The 9,990-nt window shown below is 43.0% G+C and overlaps 1 protein-coding gene across 5 annotated transcripts in view; it reads left to right on the top strand.

The window, feature by feature from the left end:
- LOC121269832 (kelch-like protein 25) overlaps window positions 1–2,045 on the top strand; it is a 45,691-nt gene extending 43,646 nt beyond the window's left edge. For all 5 annotated transcript variants that reach the window (XR_005941426.1, XM_041174841.1, XM_041174839.1 and 2 more), the window contains one exon: window positions 1,397–2,045. The gene's annotated coding sequence lies outside the window, so the exon portion shown is untranslated. The remainder of the gene's footprint in view (window positions 1–1,396) is intronic.
- The last annotated feature ends 7,945 nt before the right edge of the window (window positions 2,046–9,990 follow it).

Genomic DNA, 9,990 nt, shown 5'->3' on the forward strand with positions numbered 1-9,990 from the left:
TACTCAGTAGGCCTGGCAGTATTTATGGAGAGAGAGAGACATAGAAACAGAAAATAGGAGGAATAGGTCATTCGGCCCTTTGAGCCTGCTCTGCCATTCGATATGATCATGGCTGATCCTCTATCTCAACGCCATATTCCTGTGCTCTCCCCAGACGTCTTGACGCCTTTAGAGTCCAGAAATCTATCTATTTCCTTAACAGTTAACATTTGTGTTGAATATGACTGCTTCAGAACTGAAGGAAGAAATGTGATGAGTTTTATATAAGGTGAGGGGAAGGTCTGGGATAGGGTAGAGTGCGGGAGAAATCAAATAACAGATGTCATGGAACAAAAAGCCATGGGAGTGGTGAAGGTTGTAGTAAAGAAACAAAGCATTTGTCCAGTATGATTTTCACCCACTAGGCCAGCAAGGGAACATGTATCATCAGTAGTGCAGGGAAGAAAATGGGAGTTTGAATCAAATGTTTACAAGTGGTTTATAACATAAGAGGTTATTGTTCAGAATGAGTGTAAATGCCAAAATAATGAACAGCTTTGTCCGAAAACAAAAACATGAAAAACCAAGATTAATATAGCAATAATTATCAAATGGGGGCCAGAGTTCATGGACTGAAATTGTTGAACTCCATGTTAAGTCCAGAAGGCTGTATCAGAAGGCGAAGTGCTGTTCCTTAAGCTCGCGTGGAGCTTCGATGGGAGCGTTGTTCCCAAGCTAGTTCTCCCAGGTTGGGTTCAGAGATGTGAGGAATGGTTTGGATTAATTTGCCAATTATATCTATTGTTTATCTTTTCTCCTGTGGAGGAGAAACGCTGGTCTATGCAGCAGGTGCTTTGTTGGTGCGCACAGGTGGCTGAAGCAGAGGAAGGTAATAGCGTAGTGGTATTATCACTGGACTAGTAATCCAGAGGCCCAGGGTAATGTATCTATTTCCTCTTTGACTGTGTGTCTTTTTCTCTGCCTTTCTTTCGCTCCTCATTTTGCCTTCTCCCATTTCTCTCCCCCACACTCTCTCCCTCTTTGCCCCATTTGTCTCTTTTTCTCAATCATTAAAGCCAAACCTGAATAGATGGAGTACATTAAAAACAGGATTCACTTATCATGGACACCAGTGTCAGTGAACTGTATAATGCAATGTATATTATTCCCTTCCCACCCTCAATCACCAGTCAATACAATAATGACATCTGTTCCTAACTGACCCCCACGAATACTGTAACATTGCTTTTAAACTGGTTTCTAATTAGTAACAGGATTTCAGAATGTTTTGGACACAACATTGGATGGACCTCATTACAACTCACCACTGTTTTGCTCTCTTGTCACAAGTCACAAACATTGAACTGGATGCAGGCAACTCTTTTCAACGTGACCCTTTGTTCTGCTTTATCTGCAGGGTATTTTCACACCAAGCTGCCAGTGGCCGCCCCTCCCAGGGTCTTGGACAAAGGCTTCCCTTGGTCTCCAACAGAGCAGCAGACTGCAAAACTTGTGCTGGGCTGGCTGATGAGCTGGACTGTCATTGTTATTGTAACTGGGAGTTTGAAAGATGATGTGTTGTTTAGAAGCTTAGAGGAAGTGAAGGAGGAGGGTGGGGTAGGGTGGGGCGGGGAAGATTGAATTAAACTGTTGAACTTGATGTTGAACTTGACGTTGCTTTGGCAACTTTGGAATTTGCTTGCGTGTTCTTGGCAACCTTGGCCAAGCTGGTTGTAGAGAAAGCTGTGCTGTTTATCTAGAAACCTGTTCATTTGCACAGAGCCAGCTTTCAAAGGAACTGCTACCATTTATTAAAGGGATTTTTTTATTAGGAAAAGAGCTGTAGATCTCCATGGGAGAACTTGTCAAGTTACTTTGAATATTTCAGGAAAACAAATTGCGCACAACTTTAGGAAACTTTGTTACTAGCAGCTACATCAGAAATAGATTAATGCCTCTTAAATATCGGTGTGAAATTTCTGTGGAACAAGTAACTCAAAGATGATTTCTGTGTATTGTATTGGATATGTTTTTAATTATAAAATAAAATTCATACAGGAAATAAATTAAAATGCTGCGGACTCTAATATGAAGCACAAAGGAAGAGGATGGGAAGTGTATTTTCCTGGAAAGAGTTGTTAAAATATAGAATACAAGGAGCTATTGAAGACAAGTTAGTCCATAGCTGGGGAGAGTAAATTCATTCAGGACAACCCATGGAGCTGTGTCCCACCACAAAAGAAGCCAGATCTGGAAATGGATCCATAGTTCAGAGCTTCATGTCCTACTCACACATAATGTGGTTCCATTCCAGGATTGTAACTTCAGTATATTTGCAATTAACAACTGGTGACCATTATTGGGTAGGAAAAGACATTCTGATCTATTGAGTTTGACCCACATAACTGCAATGCCTTATATATTATAGTATGTGAAATCCCAACCCACCCAAAAGCCATGCAAAATCCTAGGAGAGATTAAAAAAATTCAAATAATCAGTCCAATTTAGGGGACAAAATCTGGAAAAGTTGTCTCCAACCCTCTTAGTTGATCAAATCAAGTCCAGGAGATGACTGACCTTGATTAATGTTATACATAATGTGTAATGTGATGGGGAGGCAGAGGTGCAATCCTCATATCACTAGACTAGCAATCCAGAGGCCCAGGCTAATGGTTAGGGGGCATGGGTTCTAATCCCACCATGATACCTGGAATTCAAATTCAATGAGCAAATCTGGAATTAAAAGCTAGTCTCAATAATGGTGACAATGAAACCATTGTTGTTTGTCATAAAAACACATCTGGTTCACGAAGGCCTTAGAGAAAGAAATCTGCTGTCCTCACCCAGCCTGGCCTACATGCCAGTCCAGACCCACATCCATAGCCACGTGGTTGACTCTTAGCTGCCTGCTGAAATGGCCTAGCAAGCCATTCAGTTGTATCAAACTTCTACAGAAAAGTCAATAAGGAATAAAACCTAACATCTGGATGCTTATGCCAAGATTGGGAGAGTTGTCTCACAGACGAGTCAAGCAACAACCTGACATAATCATACTCATGGAATCACTGGGTCTAAATCCTGGAACTCCCTCCCTAACAGCACTGTGAGTGTACCTACACCACATGGACCACAGCAGTTCAAGAAGGCCATTCACCACACTACCACCTTCTCAATGACAATTAGGGATAGGCTATAAATGCTGGCTTAGCCAGTGACACCCCAATCTCATTAATGAATAATAATAAAACATACTTTACAGATAATGGGCCATAACCTCCAAGCTCCCAGGTGCCAGATTGGGGGGGTACACCAAAGATGCGCTGGGGATCCCCTCTTGGAACTTCACAGGTGAAGGGTTGCGCAGTAATTGCCCAGAAGTGCAAACTTCCTCTGGACAATTGCCCTGCACTGGCCTGAACCGGAAGGTCGGGCGAGACAGGCACGGAAGAAAATCCACGCAGGTAATTGGGCACAGAATGACAAACTAACGCTGATTGCCACTCCGAGGAACTTACGGCCCTATGTCCCAGACACCACCATCACCGTCCCTGGGTGTGTCCTATCTCACCCGCAGGGGAGATTAATGGTGAATGGTCGTGGACAATTAAACAACTAACAGGAGGAGGAAGAGACTTTACAAATATCACCATCCTCAATAATGGGGGAGCCCAGCACATCAGTGCAAAAGAGAAGGCTGAAGTATTTGCAACCATCGTCAACCCGAAGTGCCGGTCAAGTGGATGATCTATCTCAGTCTTCTCCTGAGGCTCCCAAAATCAAAGATGCCAGACTTCAGCCAATTCAATTCATTCCACGTGATATCAAGAAACAGCCAAAGGCACTAGATACTGCACAGCTTATGGGCCCTGACAACATGCTGGCAATAGTACTAAAGACTTGTGCTCCAGAACCAGCTGCGCCCAAGCTGTTCCAGTACAGCCACAATACTGGCATCTACCCAGCAATGTGGAAAATTGCCTAGGTGTGTCCTGTACTCAAAAAGTGGAATAAATTCAACACAGCTAATTACCACCCCACCAGTCACTCTCGCTCATTAGCAAAGTGATGGAAGGCGTTACTGACAGCGTTATCAAGTGACATTTTCTCAACAGTAACCTGCTCACTGATGTTCAGTTTGGATTCCACCAGGGCCACTCTGTCCCTGACCTCATTACAGCCTTGTCCAAACAAGGACATAAGAGCTGAACTCAAGAGTTGAGGTGAGAGTGACTCTGCCATTGACATTGGCATCAAGGCCACGTATGACCGAGCATGGCATCAAGGAGTCCTAGCAAAACTGGAGTCCATGGGAATTGGGGAAAACTCTCCGCTGGTTGGAGCCATGCCTAGCGCAAAAGAAGATGGTACTGGTTGTTGGAGGCCAATCATTTCAGTCCTGGGACATCGTTGCAGGAGTTCCTCAGGGTAGTGTCCTAGGCCCAAACATCTTCAGCTGCTTCATCAATGATGTTCCCTCCAACATAAGGTCAAAAGTGTGGATGTTCGCTGATGACTGCACAATGTTCAGCATCATTTGCAATTCCTCAGATACTGAAGTAGTCCATGCCCAAATGCAGCAAGACCTGGACAACATTCAGGTTTGGGCTGATAAGTGGCAAGTAACATTCGTGCCACACAAGGGCCAGGCAATGACCATCTCCAACAAGAGAGAATCTAACCATCACCCCTTGATATTCAATGGCATTGCCATCACTGAATCTCCACTATCAACAACTTGGGGTTTACCATTTACCAGAAACTGAACTGGACTAGCCACATCGATTCAATGGCTACAAGAGTAGGTCAGAAGCTAGGAATCCTATGGTGAGTAACTCATCGCCTGACTCCCCAAACACTGTCTGCCATCTACAAACCATGAGCCAGGAGTTTGATGGAATACCCTCCAATTGCCTGGATGAATTCTGCTTCAACAACAGTCAACAAGCTTCACAGAATCCAGGACAAAGCAAACTGCTTGATTAGCACCCCATCTGCCATCTTCAACATCCACTCCCTCCGCCACCATTGCGCAGTGGCAGCAGTGTGTACCATCTACAAGATGCACTGCAGCAATTCACCAAGACTACTTCGACAGCACTTTCCAAACTTACGAGATCTATCTCCTAGAAGGACAAGGGCAGCAGACACATGGGAGCACCACCACCTGGAAGTTCCCCACCAAACCACTCACCATCCTGACTTGGAAATACATCACCGTTCCTTTACTGTCCCTGGGTCAAAATCCTGGAACTCCCTCTCTAACAGCTCTGTGGGTGTACCTACACTACATGGACTGCAACGGTTCAAGAAGGCGGCTCACCACCACCTTCTCAAGGACAATTAGGGATGGACAATAAATGCTAGTCTAGTCAGTGATGCCCACGTCCTGTGAAAGAATTTTAAAAAGTACCGACTTCTTATATGTGGTAATCTTTATCCCAACCAGGAACACAGTTGAAGGAATTCAGTGAATTGGTGTTCATTTTACAAGCTGGCAGTCCATTCCTGCGATCCATTATTCCCTGGGAAACAAACCCCCTCCTGATGGCTAATCATGTTTTAGCCTTTTATAACTTGAAATTGTGACTGACATTTATGCAATACCTTTAATGTTGGTCAAGAAGGCAGTTCACCACCACTTTCTCAAGGGCAACTAAGGATGGACAACAAATGCTAGCCCAGCCCACATCCTGTGAATTAATAAAAATAATACTCTGAGGGGGATCTAACTTTGGGCTAACCTGTTCTATATGATTCAATGCTAAAATGAGTGGTGCACTGATCTATTGAACAAGCCGTTGAAAATTCATGGGCCCCCTAGCAAAACATTGGAGTCCATGGGCTGGTTTGGGGGGTGGGGGGTGGGGTGCAGGGGTGGGGAGAGGCGGAGGTGGGGGGTGCTGGCTTGGTGTTGTAAATGGAGTTCTCATCGCTGTCCAGTCTTCAGCAGTCACAGCTTCAGGACCTGAAAGAGCGGCTTTACAACAAAGTCAGGACTGTCAGCCTGAGAGCTCCGATTTTGTTCAAAAAGCTGGTCTTTCAGGTCAGTGTTACTGACAGTTGCTGCGCTGCTGCTTCTGACCTTTGGGCAACTTTGTGGTTTGATTTTTTTTTGTTTGAAAAGCCCACCAGAAAACCACAAAGCTGCCCGAAGGTCAGCAGCAGCAGTTCCTGCTTGTAGCAGCTGTCACGAGAGTGCCCTTGGTTAAAAATCTGGCCGAAAAATGAGAAGTGAAGTCTCTGGAATCGTTTTAGAGCCAATTGGATGTTATGAGGGGAGGGACTTTTCAGGTCATTCTGGATGGATGAGATGAGATGGGCCAGATGGTCTTTGTCATCTACAACTATCTTGCAAACAAAATCATGGCTGGAGCTCTGTTTATTATGTCACTAATGGAAGTTCACTGTGAATAGACTTTGTGGGGTGAAGTTGCCAGGAATACGTAATGAGTTCATAGTGAATCAGTAACCTGTTTTACATTGTACATGATTCTCAAGAGTCTTTTCCATTGACTTCAATCTTGGCCTATTTGTCTACTTACCTATTATCCCACTCTAGATGCTTTTATAAGTTTTTTGAGGTGTTGAAATATTGTGATAAAATTGGGTTGCATTGTTGATATTGAAAATATATTGTCACAAGAAGCAGCAATCAGCGGAGTCTTCAGATTTGCTGATCAAGAAAACATAGATACAATTGTGACCCATTCAGATACACATGTGTGAACATACAAACATACGAAGTAGGAGCAGAAATAGGCCATTTGGCCCCTCGAGCCTGCTCAGCCATTCAATAAGATCATGGCTGCTCTGATTGTGCCTCAACTACACATTCCACCTTCCATTGATGACCTTTAATTCTGTAACAGGGCTAAGACCTCATACTCTATATTTTTATTAAAATTTACAGATATCCTCATGGCTAACCTCTAAATAAAAAAAACTGGATAAAGGCTTTAAAAAGACTGAAGCCATGTCTGGCTGTGGCTTTCAAACAAAAACAACTTTCTGGCGGTATCAGAGAAGCTGATACCTCATTATCTCTGAAGTGATGCGAATGACCCTGCGGGGTACAGAGACCAAATTCAAATGGAATTATACAAAGGCCATCTACATTTTATAAGCCAGGCCTGGACACCAGAGTCTACTTGTCTGCTTGGACAAAGAACCCTGCAACCTCCTTATAAATTCTTAATGGTTAGAACATTAATAACCTCAGGAACACAGACAAAGGAACATATATCCTTTATCAAAGCCAAAGTGAGAGTCATGTGACATGACCCCCCACCCCGCTAACTGGAAGAACCAGTTATACTGTCTTTCTGTTCTGCAAATCAGTCTGCCATCTTCCATCTATCAAGCAGCAGCACAGAAAAAGAGTTATGCCCATATTTAAATGCCTAGTCTGATCTACACTGTTTCTACTGGAACTTCTGAACTTCTATACCATCACCTACAAGACTAATTTATCTCTGCATGCCTATCTCATCGTGGAAGCCATTTGTACTGGAAAAGTGAATTATCCAACATCAGTTTTCAACCTGCTGACCTCTGTGGAGGAATATAATATTGGACTTTGATTCTGGACTCACATGAAACAAAAATTCTTTACTCCAAGGTCTTTGCCCTGTAAATCTTCCTTTCTCTATCCCGTCTTTTATTGTATGAGGAGGCTCCATGGCAATCCTGATCTTGCAATTGAGTGTATGCAAATAAACTAACTCTCGATGAGTTTACCCTTTCTCAAGTTTGCTGTGAGGTTATTAATAGATTTTGGATCACACAAAAATGGAGGGGTTGAGAAATATGCGCTTATAAAGAGGGAAATCAAAAAATCAAAAACACCTTTCTGTGTATGGACAGGTGGTGAGAGGAGAAATCAGCACTGTTTAAATTAAACCCTCTCCTGTCTGTCACAAACTCCCTCGTTAGTCAAGAATTTATCTACCTCTGCCTTAAAAACATTCAATGACCCTGCCTCCACTGTTGCCTGGGGAAAAGAGTCCCAAAGACTCACAACCCTCTGAGAGAAAAAAATTCTTTTCTCCATCAGAAATGGGAGACCCCTTATTTTTAAATTGTGTCCCCTAGTTCTAGTTTCCCCCAAAAGAGGAAACATCTTTTTAGGATCCACCCTGTCAAGTCTCCTCAGGATCTTATATGTTTCAACAAGATCACCTCTTATTCTTCTAAATTCCAATGGATAAAGGCCCAGCTTGTCCAACCTTTTCTCATAACATAACCCCCACACCCCACATTCCAGGTAGCAGTTGAGTGAACCTTTTCTGAACTGCTTCTAATGCATTTTTATCCCTAAATAGGAGACCAGAATTGTACACAGTACTCCAGATGCAGCCTCACCAATGCCCTGTACAACTGTAGCAAAACATCCCTACATTTATATTCCATTCCCCTTGCAACAAACAACATTCCATTTGCCTTCCTAATACCTTGCTGTACCTGCATACTAACTTTTTGCAATTCAGGTACCAGGGCACCAAGATTCTTCTGTATCTCAGAGCCCTGCAATCTCGCTCCATTTAAACAATACATTACGTTGCTTCTCTATTCTTCCCACCAAAGTAGACAATTTCACATTTTCTTACATTATACTCCATCTACCAAAGTTTGCTTGCTCACAACCTATCTTGGTCTCTTTGCAGGCTCCGTATATCCTCTTCACACTTACTTTCCTACCCATTTTTGTGTCATCAGTAAATTTAGCAACCATAGATTTGGTCCCTTAATCCAAGCCATTGATGTAAATTGTAAATAGTTGAGGTCCCAGCAGTAATCCCTGTGGCACTTCACTCGTCATATGCCATTGGTGTAATTCTGCACTACACTCTAGCCATCTAGACAACTGAGCTAACCTAGCCCCAACATTTTCCCTGTGGCCTCTTAAAAGTTGTAGTGCATAGAGATACCAGAGGGCTCTAATGCTTCTAAATGACAGTGAAGACCTATGTTGTTCAATCATCCTACTTTGTTGCTCAGGAGTCATTTGATCTTTTTACCTTGTGAGATTACTGATAAATAGAATCCAATTACACCCCTTGTATGAAATAATTATATTGCATAATATCATGCACCCAGACCGGAGAAAGTCTTCTGAATCTTTCCCCCAAATATGAATGTACTGTCACTGTGTCCAATTGGTACAATGTGCAGAACGTGTTAATGAGGACAGGCAGTCACTGAAATCAATGTTCCCGTCAAATTAATAATAAATCCCAGAATGAATAACCAGTAATAACTGGGAAATAAGAGTACTGGTGTGAACTGGTCTTGTATACCTTAAAATGGAACACCAGTAAAAACTGGGAAATAAAAGCACAAGAAAAGAAAGCCAATTTTTTTTTCTCACTTAGATTACCTCATCTCCTTGCAAACTCAGAAGTCACTAACATCCGTTCTAAGGATTAATCTGTCTGATTCAATTAGTGCCAAGGAAGCAGTTTTTATGATGTAAGAAATTGTTCTGCCCTTTTGTTCCAATGCGGTGAACTACACCACCTGGTGAAGATGAGATTGGGCTCCTGTCAATCATAGTTACCAAGTCTAGTGTAGGGTGGTCGTCAGGTTTTTCCTCCACCTCCCCATGGTCTCCTGGCTAAAGTCCTGCGCGTCCTGTATGACAGGCCAGAAGCCTACATCCATTAATAGTGTCAGGACATACTATGGTCTTCCGCATGAATAAATAGCCATCAGATATTCACTGTCCAGAGTCCCACGAGAGGAATGGCCACTTGGGTGTGTTACTGAAAGGAACACAATGCCCCTGAGACTGTACCCCAGGAAGGATAGCACCTGCATCCTGATCATTCTTTTGCAAGAACATGACAATTCGTAGCCCTACGAAGAGGCCTTTAAGTCCAATAAGCCCTTCTTTCATTTTTAGATCAATCCGACCTACTGACATTCCTAGTATGTCTCTCGCTCTCCAAAAATGCGTATAATTGGTCTTGTCCTCTGTATATACGGTCCTTCCTTGATAATTAATATCACTC

The sequence above is a fragment of the Carcharodon carcharias genome, chromosome 26 (genome assembly GCF_017639515.1).
Source record: "Carcharodon carcharias isolate sCarCar2 chromosome 26, sCarCar2.pri, whole genome shotgun sequence".
NCBI classification, from domain to species: domain Eukaryota; kingdom Metazoa; phylum Chordata; class Chondrichthyes; order Lamniformes; family Lamnidae; genus Carcharodon; species Carcharodon carcharias.